This window comes from Chiloscyllium plagiosum, chromosome 10 (genome assembly GCF_004010195.1).
Source record: "Chiloscyllium plagiosum isolate BGI_BamShark_2017 chromosome 10, ASM401019v2, whole genome shotgun sequence".
Lineage (NCBI taxonomy): Eukaryota > Metazoa > Chordata > Chondrichthyes > Orectolobiformes > Hemiscylliidae > Chiloscyllium > Chiloscyllium plagiosum.
Window position 1 is genome coordinate 41,348,522 of NC_057719.1, and position 11,279 is coordinate 41,359,800.

At 44.5% G+C, this 11,279-nt stretch overlaps 1 long non-coding RNA gene across 1 annotated transcript in view; it reads right to left on the minus strand.

The window, feature by feature from the left end:
* Positions 1-10,466, minus strand: part of LOC122553973 — a 79,095-nt gene extending 68,629 nt beyond the window's left edge. The window contains exon 1 of the long non-coding RNA XR_006312885.1: positions 10,403-10,466. This is a non-coding gene — a long non-coding RNA (uncharacterized LOC122553973). The remainder of the gene's footprint in view (positions 1-10,402) is intronic.
* Between the last annotated feature and the right edge of the window lie 813 nt (positions 10,467-11,279).

An 11,279-nucleotide genomic window follows, 5' to 3' on the forward strand; every position in this document is an offset into this window, starting at 1 on the left:
GCTATGTTCCCCTGAGAATCCATCACCCCCTACATTTTCTAAAACAGCATACCTGTTTGAAATGGGTATATCCACAAAAGACTCCTGCACGAGCTGCCTACCTCTCTTACCCTTTCTGGAGTTAACCCATCTATGTGACTGTATCTGAGACTTTCCCCCCTTCCTATAACTGCCATCCATCACATACTGTTGCTGTTGTTAATTCCTCATCGCTTCTATCAAGGAGGGAATTTATAGGTAGAGCTGGAGGGAGTGACTGAGGTCTTTAACAAATTGACAAGGCAGAAGGACATGGCAGATGGTAAGTCTAGGGATGGCTATATTGATATTTTATGGGATGTCAATCTAAAAAAGGTTTTGGGTGTTTTAAAAAGCATTAAGGTAGACCAGGTCCCAGGACTTGATGGAATCTATCCTAGAATGCTGAGAGAGACAGCTGAGGAAATATATGCAGAAAGAGGCCATTCGTCCCATTGAGTCTATACTGACACTCCAACCAGCATCCTACCCAGACACATCCTATCCTCATAACCCCATTTACCATAGCTAATCCACCCACCCTACACTTCCTTGGACACTGCGGGTAACTTAATATGATCAAACCACATAATTTGTACAACGTTTTACTGCGGCAGAAAACCAGAGCATCGGAGGGCAGACACAGAGAAAACATGCAAACTCCACACAGACATTCGCCCGATGCTGGAATCAAACCTGAGTCACTGGCACTGTGAGGCAGCAGTGCAAATCAGTGATGTGCAGGTTAGAATGGATTAGCCATAGTGAATGTGGGATTATGGGGATAAAGTGGGGGATTGGGTCTAGATGGGATGTTCTTTGAAAGGTTGATGCAGACTCGATGGGCCAAGTTGGCTCTTTCCACACTGGAGGAATTCTATGACTTTTACTAGAAATGGGGATGTTTGCTGATGATTACACAATTTTCAGAATCATTTGCAAATCCTCATAAACTGAAACAGTTCATGTCCAAATGCTGCTTCAAGAACTGGATAATATCCAGATTTGGGCTGATAGGTGGCAAGTAACATTCCTGTGAGACAAATGTCAGGCAGTGACCATCTTCAACAAGAGAAAATCTAACCATTGGCCATTGACATTCAATAACACCAAGTAGCAACATCATGTGGCTTACTATTGGTCAGAAATTGAACTGGAACAAGCCATATAAAGACTATGGCTTCAAAAGCATGTAGTCCCAAAGAGTAGGCATACTGCAACAAGTAACTCACCTCCTGAGTCTACAAAGCTTGTTCACTACTTATAAGTCAAAAGTCAGGCAGACGGTGGAATTCTCCCCATTTGCCTGGATGAGTGTAGATTCAAAAAGCTTGATATCATCCAGAGAAAAGCAGCTCACTTAATTAGTGCCACATCCACAACATGCACTCCCTCTAACACCAATGCTCAATAACAATAGTTGTACCATCTCCAAGATGCACTTTAGAAAATCAACAAGACATCATAGACAGAACCGTCCAAACCCCACTAGAATCTGTAAGAAGAAGAGCATCAGATACATGAGAAGACCACCATCAGCAGGTTGGAGGGGAATTTGCTGATGGTGGTCTTCTCATGTATCTGATGCTCTTCTTCTTATAGATTCTAGTGGGGTTTGGACGGTTCTGTCTATGATGTCTTGATGATTTTCTAAAGTAATTCCCCTCCAACCCGCTCACCATTCTTACTTGGAAATATACTGCTGGTCCATCAGTGTCTCTTTGTCAAAATCCCAGAACTCTCCCCCTGAAGTCATTGCAGTTACCCCCAGTACACAGTCTATAGTGGTTGAAGAAGGTTGAATGACTCACTCACCACCTTCTCAAGGGTGATTAGGGATGGACGATAAAGGATTTGAAAAATACCAATAGTTCCATATCCCAAAAATGAATAACAAGAAAAAAGTCAGGAGTCAGTCCCTAGGGAGGATGGCTGGAACAGTAGAGTCTTCTCACCATAACATCTTCGGGAATGGAATGCACTGTCTGGAAGGGTGGTGCAAGTAGGTACAATTTTAACTTCCGAAAGGGAATTGGGTAAACACTTAAATCAAAACATTTGGTGGATGATAGGGAAAGGGCAGTGGAATGGGAGTAATTGGGTAAGGCTTCAAAAGACTGAGGCTTAGCAAATTGGACCAAATGGTCTCAAAACATTCTCTGACTCCTTGACACACAGGAAGTTGGACTGTGCATCAGATCTGGACAAATGATCATTTCTGAACACTGCTTGGCTGCCTTGGTTTTGAATTTCTCCATAAATTAAATCTTTAGACTTGGTGCCTGTTTTGGGGCACAGGTTAACAAATTGCAAACTTGTTCATAACATGAGGCTGACAGTATGCAATGTCCAAAAGAATGGTTTCAGTGCCCAACTCAGCTGAACTGGGTTGCTGGGTAGCTGTAGACACAACAGGGGCTCTTACAAGCATGGTTATCACATCTTCGGGCTTGACTTCAGCTCCGATACACAATCTGCTCCTTTTAAAAGGCAAGCAGCACTGATTCACAGAAGGATGCTGTTGAATTCTATTGCAACAATTCTGAAGGGAAATTGAAGCTCTGCAAGGGCCAAGTGGACCATGTCAGAAATAGGCAGAAGGGCAGCAGCATCATTTCCTTGTTTTTGGGATTCATGTCATTACAAAGCTCTATTTAAAATTAACAAAGCAAATACAGCTTATTCTTCATATTATTCTGAGATCTGTCAACAATGTTCATAGTAAAGGCATCTGCACAATCCAAGGTCTGCTGTCCATATATCTAAACACTGAGAAGTGATGGCTGTCAGCAGACACACAAAATAGCCAATAGCCAGAAATAGAAACAGAGCAAAATCCAGTCTGGAGTTATGTTGTTCAAAAATAAAAGGATGCTGTATCACATGCCTTAAGCTACATTTCAACTCTGGAGTTAAAGTATGAAGATTCCTGTCTTTGCTAATTTTAGAACAACATGCAGTTGAGTAAAAGTTTTGCTCAAAGTAGTAAATCTCAAGTTTTTCAGAATTACATCCATGTGTAATTTCAACTACATAGACTTTATTTTATGTAAAACATGCGGTATTGTCTTTATAACATATGTTCTGTTGAAAGCAGGTTAATGTTATCAAGAAATGAAAAGGAAAGACTATGGGTTAAAACTTATTTGAGTGATGTGGGCTATGATGAGATGTGGAGCAGAATCAGGTGGCAAGTACAATGAGACCTCTCTCGAGATTGTGATCATCCTACTCCATCTTTTATGCTTTTTGCAAGCAGTGTGATGAATTCTGGCTAAGTGAAATTCCAAAAGATGGAAATTAATACTTTTTAGTTAGTCTTTAATGCCACAACTCACTCCATTAATGTACAGACTTTTATTTTATCAAACTCATCAAACAAGCTCAACATCAACATGGAAAGCTAATGGATTCAATGTGCCACTTGCTCCAGACAACTGCCATAGTGAAAACTGAGCATTAACATCTTACAGCACACCCTATGGGCACCAACCACATGCACCACGTGTTCATGGACATTGACATCTGACTTGTGCCACCCTCTGGGAACCGTCATGACCCACATTCAATTCACTTATAGGCCACCACTGCATTTCAAAACTGCAGCACACACTGTACTAGAACTCTTACTGTAAAACTGCAGTGAGGAGATTGTGTGCTCAGGGACATACATCTAGCTCATGGATTGGATCAGGCTGTATTGGTTGGCTTTTTGCTTGCTGTAATAGTGCTTGCTCCCTCTGAGCATACCTGGATGCTCACAGCATCTCTGCCTTGCATTGCCTTGTCTTTTTTTTGTGCTTTTTTCCCTCACCCAGAGATACAAGACTCATATTATTGCTGTATTATCATGCTGTTTAGAGCAGACACAAAGCCAGGAAGCTTCTCATTGTTGTCAGCATGCCTCAAACAAACCAAGGGATATAACCTTTGCTCAGGAGTCCCTGGCACAATAAGTCAGGGGTAGCTTCCAATGCACGGCTGGTCAGAGTCAGCAGCCTCTCATAAAAACATTGAAAATAGAAGTAGGCTATTCGGCCCTTCAAGCCAGCTTCAGCATTTATTATGATCATGGCAGATCACCCAATTCAATAGCCTGCTCCCACTTTTTTCTCTTTGATCTAATCTTTGATCCCTTTCACCTCAAGAATTATACCCAAATCTTTGAAATCACATAATCATAGAATTGCAGAATCATAGAATACCTACAGTGTGGAAATGGGCCATTTGACCCATTGAGTCTCTACTGACCCTAGGAAGAGCAGCCCCCACCTCCTAAGACCCACCACCCTACCCTATCCCTGTAACCCTGCATTTCCCATGGCTAAGCTACCCAGCCTATATATCCCTGATAATGTTTTGACCTCGACTGCTTTCTGTGGTAATGAATACCACAAGCTCCCCACTACCTGGGTGAAGAAATTTCTCCTCAAGTCAGTCCTAAATAGTTTGCCCCATATCCTTAGACTGTGCCCTGGTTTTTAATTCCCCATGATGAGGGGTAAGGAGCTCAATGTCGGGCAGCCCACCTCCTGTTCTGATTCTTTCTGTCCTCTTGTGGGTTGTTTTCCTCCTGGCTCTTGCAGGAGATTCATTTGGCACAGTGGTAGGACTTTGTATAGTTGGAGAGGTGTCCTGAACAAAGGGGTAAGGAGTGCAGAGGATATTTCACAATAGTGGTGTTGTGGGTTGGGGTTGGTGAAAGTGAGTGAGGAACATATTGTAGGTAATAGTTAGAGGGATGGAGCAAGCACCTTGGTGGAAGGAGGGTACAGTAGCAGAGATAGAGTGTGTGTGAGGTATCAGAGAGAAGATGGTGGCACTTACCCTGGCAAAGTGCAGAAGAACATTGATATTCTTCTTATAGTGCTGTGCACTTCTCCAGATGGCTGAAACTGCTTTAACCCCAATGGCAACCTTAGACCAATCTGCCAAGGCTGGGTGTCTGGTAGTCCTATGAGAGGAGATAGTTCCACACTGGCACCAATATGTTCTGCAGGACCTCCAGGACCATGCTCGTAGAGTGAATGCCAAATTCTTCCTGGCTGCCACGTGCAGGGAAAATGTCAGGAACTGTGCAGGGCAGCTTTGTACTGACTGTGCTTACCCAAACACACAATGAGCTTTGAAAGATCGTGCAAGGAATACTTGTGAATTATGAGATAGATGCTGAGTGGTGAGTGGTTCGAGAATGACATGGGTAAGATGTGTTGGAAATTGAATGTGACAGTCGCCATAGCAACAGCGTAAGTAATTAATGAGGAGAGTTTGATAAAATAGGGCAAGAAAAGTAGTGAGGCCTTCTGGTGAAAAATTCTCTAAAAAACTAACACAACTCGGACTTAGCTATAAAAAAAAGTAAGTTTCAGTCCAGTGGTTCTATTGCATGTGCACCCTGGACATGTTTTACTTCATTTTCTGATTCAGCTCTTTAAAATGTTATTTACTGCAGAGTTTCATGTTGTTGGCCTTTCCAAGAGATTAACAGAACAGCCAAGCCTCCGAGATCGAAGCAGAGGGTAAACAGGTAGGAAAGTTAATTCTGCAAACAATGCCTGAGGCTTGTTGGAATTTGGGTCCAAAGACTCAGCTCCCAGTGCGATATAAGTCTTCTGTTGACTAAAGGTCTTTTTTCAATGTTTAATTACTTTGTTGTTTACTGTACCTTTAACCTCATTTATAATGAAAACAGTGGGAGGAGACTTGTGTGGACCATAGGGACTAACATGGACTAGTTGGGACAAATGGTCTGTTTCTGTGTCAGCTAGTGAGACACACACATCCTAAATGAGTGCTTGTTAGTAGTTACATTTTGAGGGTGAAATCATGAAAAAGAACATCCCAACAACCAAAGTTCCCATGGGAGACTGGTTAGCAAGGCTAGATCTCATGGAATACAGAGAGAAGTAGCCATTTGGATACAGAACTGGCTCAAAGGTAGAAGACAGAGGGTGGTGGAGGTGGGTTGCTTTTCAGATTGGAGGCCTGTGATCAGTGGAGTGCCACAAGGATCGGTGCTGGGTCCACTACTTTTCGTAATTTATATAAATGATTTGGATATGAACATAGAAGGTATAGTTAGTAAGTTGCAGATGACACCAAAATTGGAAGTGTAGTGGACAGCGAAGAAGGTTACCTCAGATCTTGGCCAGACGGGCCAATGGGCTGAGGAGTGGCAAATGGAGTTTAATTTAAATAAATGCGAGGTGTTGCATTTTAGAAAAGCAAGTCAGAGCAGGGCTCATACACTTAATGGTAAGGTCCTGGGGAGTGTTGCTGAACAAAGAGACCTTGGAGCATAGGTTCATAGTTCCTTGAAAGTAGAGTCACAAGTAGATAGGATAGTGAAGAAGGCATTTGGTATGCTTTCCTTTACTGGTCAGAGCATTGAGTATAGAGGTTGGGAGGTCATGTTGAGGCTGTACAGGACATAGGTTAGGCCACTTTTGGAATAGTGCAATCAATTCTGGTCGCCTTCCTATTGGAAGGATGTTGTGAAACTTGAAAGGGTTCAGAAAAGATTTACAAGGATATTGCCAGGATTGGAGTGTTTGAGTTATAGGGAGAGGCTGAATAGGTTGGGGCTGTTTTCCCTGGAGCTTCGGAGGCTGAGGGATGACCTTATAGAGGATTATAAAATCATGATGGGCAAAGATAGGATAAATAGACAAGGTATTTTCCCTGGGGTTGGGGAGAACTAGAGGGCATAGGTTTAGGGTGAGGGGAAAAGATATAAAATGGGCCTCGAGGGTGTGTGGAATGAGCTGCCAGAGGAAGTGGTGGAGGTTGGTGCAATTACAGCAATTAAAAGACATCTGGATGGGCATATGAATAGGAAGGGTTTAGAGGGATATGGGCTATGTGCTGGGAAATGGGGCTAGATTAGGTTAGGATATCTGGTCGGCATGGACGTGTTGGACCAAAGGGTCTGTTTCTGTGCAGTATATCTCTGTGACTCTATAACCAAAGTGGAAACATAGCACCAAAGAACATGGCAGCAATAGTGAGCAGCTAATAAGACAGAGCTTAGGAGCGAGTGAGTCAGAGAGTTAAATGGGAGTGTGAATATAGTGAGACAGTAACAAATTTGTGAGACATATAACAAATTGTCAGCAATTGTTTCTAGTGAGGCAGACTATTAAGTGAACTTTAAAGTAATACAAAGAAAAGCAGACATCGGGGCCAGGCATAGGGCCCATCAAGTCCACACTGACCTTCCAAAGAGGACCCCACCCAGATCCTAGCCCCACTGCCTAGTCCTTGCAGCCTTGCATTTCTCACGGCTAATCCACCAAGCCAGCATATCCCTGGACTCGATGGGCAATTTAGCACGACCAATCTTTGGATTGTGGGAGGAAACCGGAGCCCCCAGAGGAAACCCACACAGACTCAGGGAGAATGTGCAAATTCCAAACAGACTGTTGCCTGAGGTTCTAATCTGGGTCCCTGGCATTGTGAGGCAGCAGTGCTAAGCACTGAGCCAGCATGCCACCCTAATCACAGCCTAATACAGCGACAGTGTTTGAGATCAGAGTCAAGACTATAGTGTTGCTGGAAAGGCAGAGCAGGTCAGGCAGCATCTGAGGAGCAGGAAAATCAACATTCCGGGCAAAAGCCCTTCATCAGGAATGATGTTCGAAACATCGATTTTCCTGCTCCTCATATGCTGCATGACCTGCTCTGCTTTTCCAGCACCACTATAATCTTGACTCTGATCTCCAGCATCTGCAGTCCTCACTTTCGCCTAGTATTTGAGAACATATTGAGTGGAAAAGGTTTTACCTCAGTATTAGCATCTAGCTTTGGAATCTTCCAACTGATCAGGCCCTGTATTTTTTCATCCAGCAAGTTTGCTCATGAATCCATTTAGAGAGAACAGGTGAAATGAAAGATGTACAAAGCCAAGCTTTGAAGCTGCAGTGTGGCTGGAAGTGGCTGGGGGAGAAATGTGGTCCCTTATTCAGGAACGCAGTGCTGAAAGAGGTTCAAGAAGCTCATCAGGGCTGGAAGGATGACTGGCTTCTTGTATTTAAGTACAAAGGTCCTCGCTCTGACTTCAGCAGCTTGCTCCTACACAACAATCATCAGGCTGACTCAGCTCCACTCAATCCTCTCACTTGAGGCACCTCCTCACATCCACATCACTGATACCCTCATTTATTGCTGTCTCACACCCATCCCTCACAATCACCATCTGCAAATCTTGTCCTTCTATTCTCACACTCACAACTCTCTGATTTTTGGCTTTGCAGGAAAAGAGACCTTCAAGGGGGAAGTAGAGAACAGTGCTCTGCCCTCTGATAAGGGGTAGCTTGACTGCTGGCCAGGGGGAGGCACTAAAATTAGCAAGCTGTCAGTGTGCCTGGCCACAGGAAATGGGAGAGCTTTGAGTCTTTCAGCTACCCAGTGACAGAATTAGACATCAGACAGCCACATGGCACACAGCAATCAATCATGTTGAATTGATGTCAGCACTGACTGAAATATGATAATCTGCACCATGATGACTTTGAACCTTTACTCCCTGTCAGGTTTAATTCATGTCTTTCATCTCCCACAGGTCCTTCAAGTGTCATTCAGGAATTGGTGCTGGAGAAGAATAAACACAAGTTCAGAGCTCCCTGCACCTTTACATGACTCACATACACCCTCTATCAGCTCAGACAAAAACCACTCGGTGGGACCTTCGAGGCAAATAATTGGATTTTCACACAATAATGCACTCCTCGTGAGTGAACAGGTGCAGATGTTGAAGAGAAGGACAGCAGTGGAGAGTACCTGTCAAAAGGTAAGGCCCCTCAAAGGTCTATTCAGCGAACTCTAAGCCTTAGGGGTCATCGACCAAGAGGATTATTTTGGAAGCAGCAGCAGTAAATGTGGGAGGATATTTCCAGGAAGTGCATCGATGAAGGCAAACTGGAGGAGTCCATCTGCACATGAGTGTCAGGCCTTTGTTGATGGCCATTTCCAGGGAAAGACTGGCAACTCAGATGCCACTGAATCTGTGTTGGTCTCACCAATGATCTGCATAGTCAGCCTGTCAGTTTAAATCTTGCCTTGGAGATTCAATACATCACTGCAGTGCTCTCCAACACTTGGCTGGCAGAGATGTGCAGGTCTGCCATGTGAAGGAAGATGGAGAAGTAGGACATGGATGTGATTTTTGACAGCCAGGGTTCTACATAGTAACTATCGCCCAGTCTGCCTCTACACAGGTGGAGCTGTCATTGGCTGCTCAGTCACCAGCTGCAAAAGCCAGCTGATGTCTACCATAGTTAGAGATTTAAAAAACTGCAGATACTGCATCCGTAGTAGACAAGCAGGAGGCTGAAAGAACACAGCAAGCCAGGCAGCATCAGGAGATGCAGAAGTCAATGTTTTGGTGATAACCCTTCTTCAGGACTGGGGTGTGGGGACAGGGGGAGCTGCAGATAAAGTGGGGACCTTTAGGGTTTTAGGTGGGAAGAGGGTCAGAATGGTGAGGCAGGGATAGGTGAACACAAGTGATAGGTACGACCTGGTTGGTGAATGGGAAGAATGAATTCAGTTGGTAACTGGAAGGAAGGGTCAGTAGGTGGAATGGAAGGGAGGAGGCAGGGGAGGAAAGGGAGTCATGGGATGGGTGGGAAGGGAGCCGAGGGATGGATGGGAAGGTTATTTGAAATTGGAGAACTCAATGTTGCGGAAGATAAGGTGCTATTCTTCCAATTTGCGGTCTGATTCACTGTGGCAATGGAGGAGGCCGAGGATGGACATATCAGAAAGAAATTGGGAAAGAGAATTGAAATGGGTGGTAACTGGGAGGTCAGGCTGACCATTCCGGGCCCCATTGAGGATCTCAGTGAAACGTTCCTAAGTCTACTTTTGATCTTACTGATGTAGAGAAACCCACATCGGGAGCATCAGATACAGTAAACTAGGGTAGAGGAGAGGAACTTCTGTCTCACTGGAAGGACTGTTTGGGGCACTGGATGGAGATGAGAGGGGTGACGTGCCCACAGGTTTTGCATCTTTTACTGTTGCAGGGGAAGGTACCGGGGGTTGGGGACGTGGTGGGGAGAGTGGCATGAGCCAAGGAGTGGCAAAGGGAATGACCCCTGCAGAAGACAGAGAGGGGTGGGGAGGGGAAGATGTTCTTGTTGGTGGGGTCTAGTTGGAGTTGGCGGATGCGTTTGAGGATGATACGGTGGATGCGGAGGCTAGTGGGGTGGAAAGTGAGAACAAGGGGTCCCTGTCTACCGTAAACATCTTAAATACCAGAGCAAGGGAAGGAAAAGCCTGCCTCTAACTCCGCTGAAGGTACAGTTATAGGACAAAAAGGAATTGTCTGCAATAGCTGTCACTCAATTTGCAGATGATGTCTGCTCCATTTGTAGGTTCCTACCGTGCATCTTTGTGTGACTGAACAGGCTGATTCTTGATCGTTAAGTAGATGGGGCAGGATGTGCCACGGGATAGTGGTCCCCGGAGTGCAGGATCTACTTCCGTTTCTTTCCTATTCTGCTGCTGCTTGTAACTCAAAGGATATTGTAATTCAAAGCAACATGCAGCTTCATGGACAAACTTCCGTCTATGAAACAATTGGATGCAAACTTCTCCCACTCATTAATGTCAATATTGCTGCACTTCAAGGTGATCTGCAGAGTGTTTATGTAAACTTTTAGTTGACCTTTTCAGAATGCTGGCTATCTAAGAGTTGAGAAAACAGGACCTAGTGGGGGAAGGTTGATTGTTGCAGCCATTTAGACAGTTTCCAGTTTATTTTTCAGGAGTTTTACCAAACTGCTCATGGGGCTGGCTTCAAGAACATTGGAGTTTGTTCAATCAACCTCCCATTGAATCTGAAGGAAATACTGCTGGTGGAATTTCTCATCTACTCTCATGCATCATAGATGCATAGGTCAGGTCTCATGTGGGTGGCATGATGGCTCAGTGGTTAGCACTGCTGCCTCACAGCACCAGGGACCTGAGTTTGATACCAGCCTTGGTTGACTCTGGATGCTCTGGTTTCCTCCCACCTTCCAAAAATGTGCAGGTCAGGTGAATTGGCCATGCTAAATTGCCCATTGCGTTAGGTGCATTAGTCAGGGGTAAATATAGGGTAAAGCCAGGTGGGTTACTCTTCAGAGGGTCAGTGTGGACTTGTTGGGCCAAATGGCTTGTTTCCTCACTATAGGTAATCTAATATACAGAGCGTGGTGACCTACTCTGTACATTAGGATTAACTTTTTTTCTGGCTTGCTGAGGTCTTTGTCAGCAAA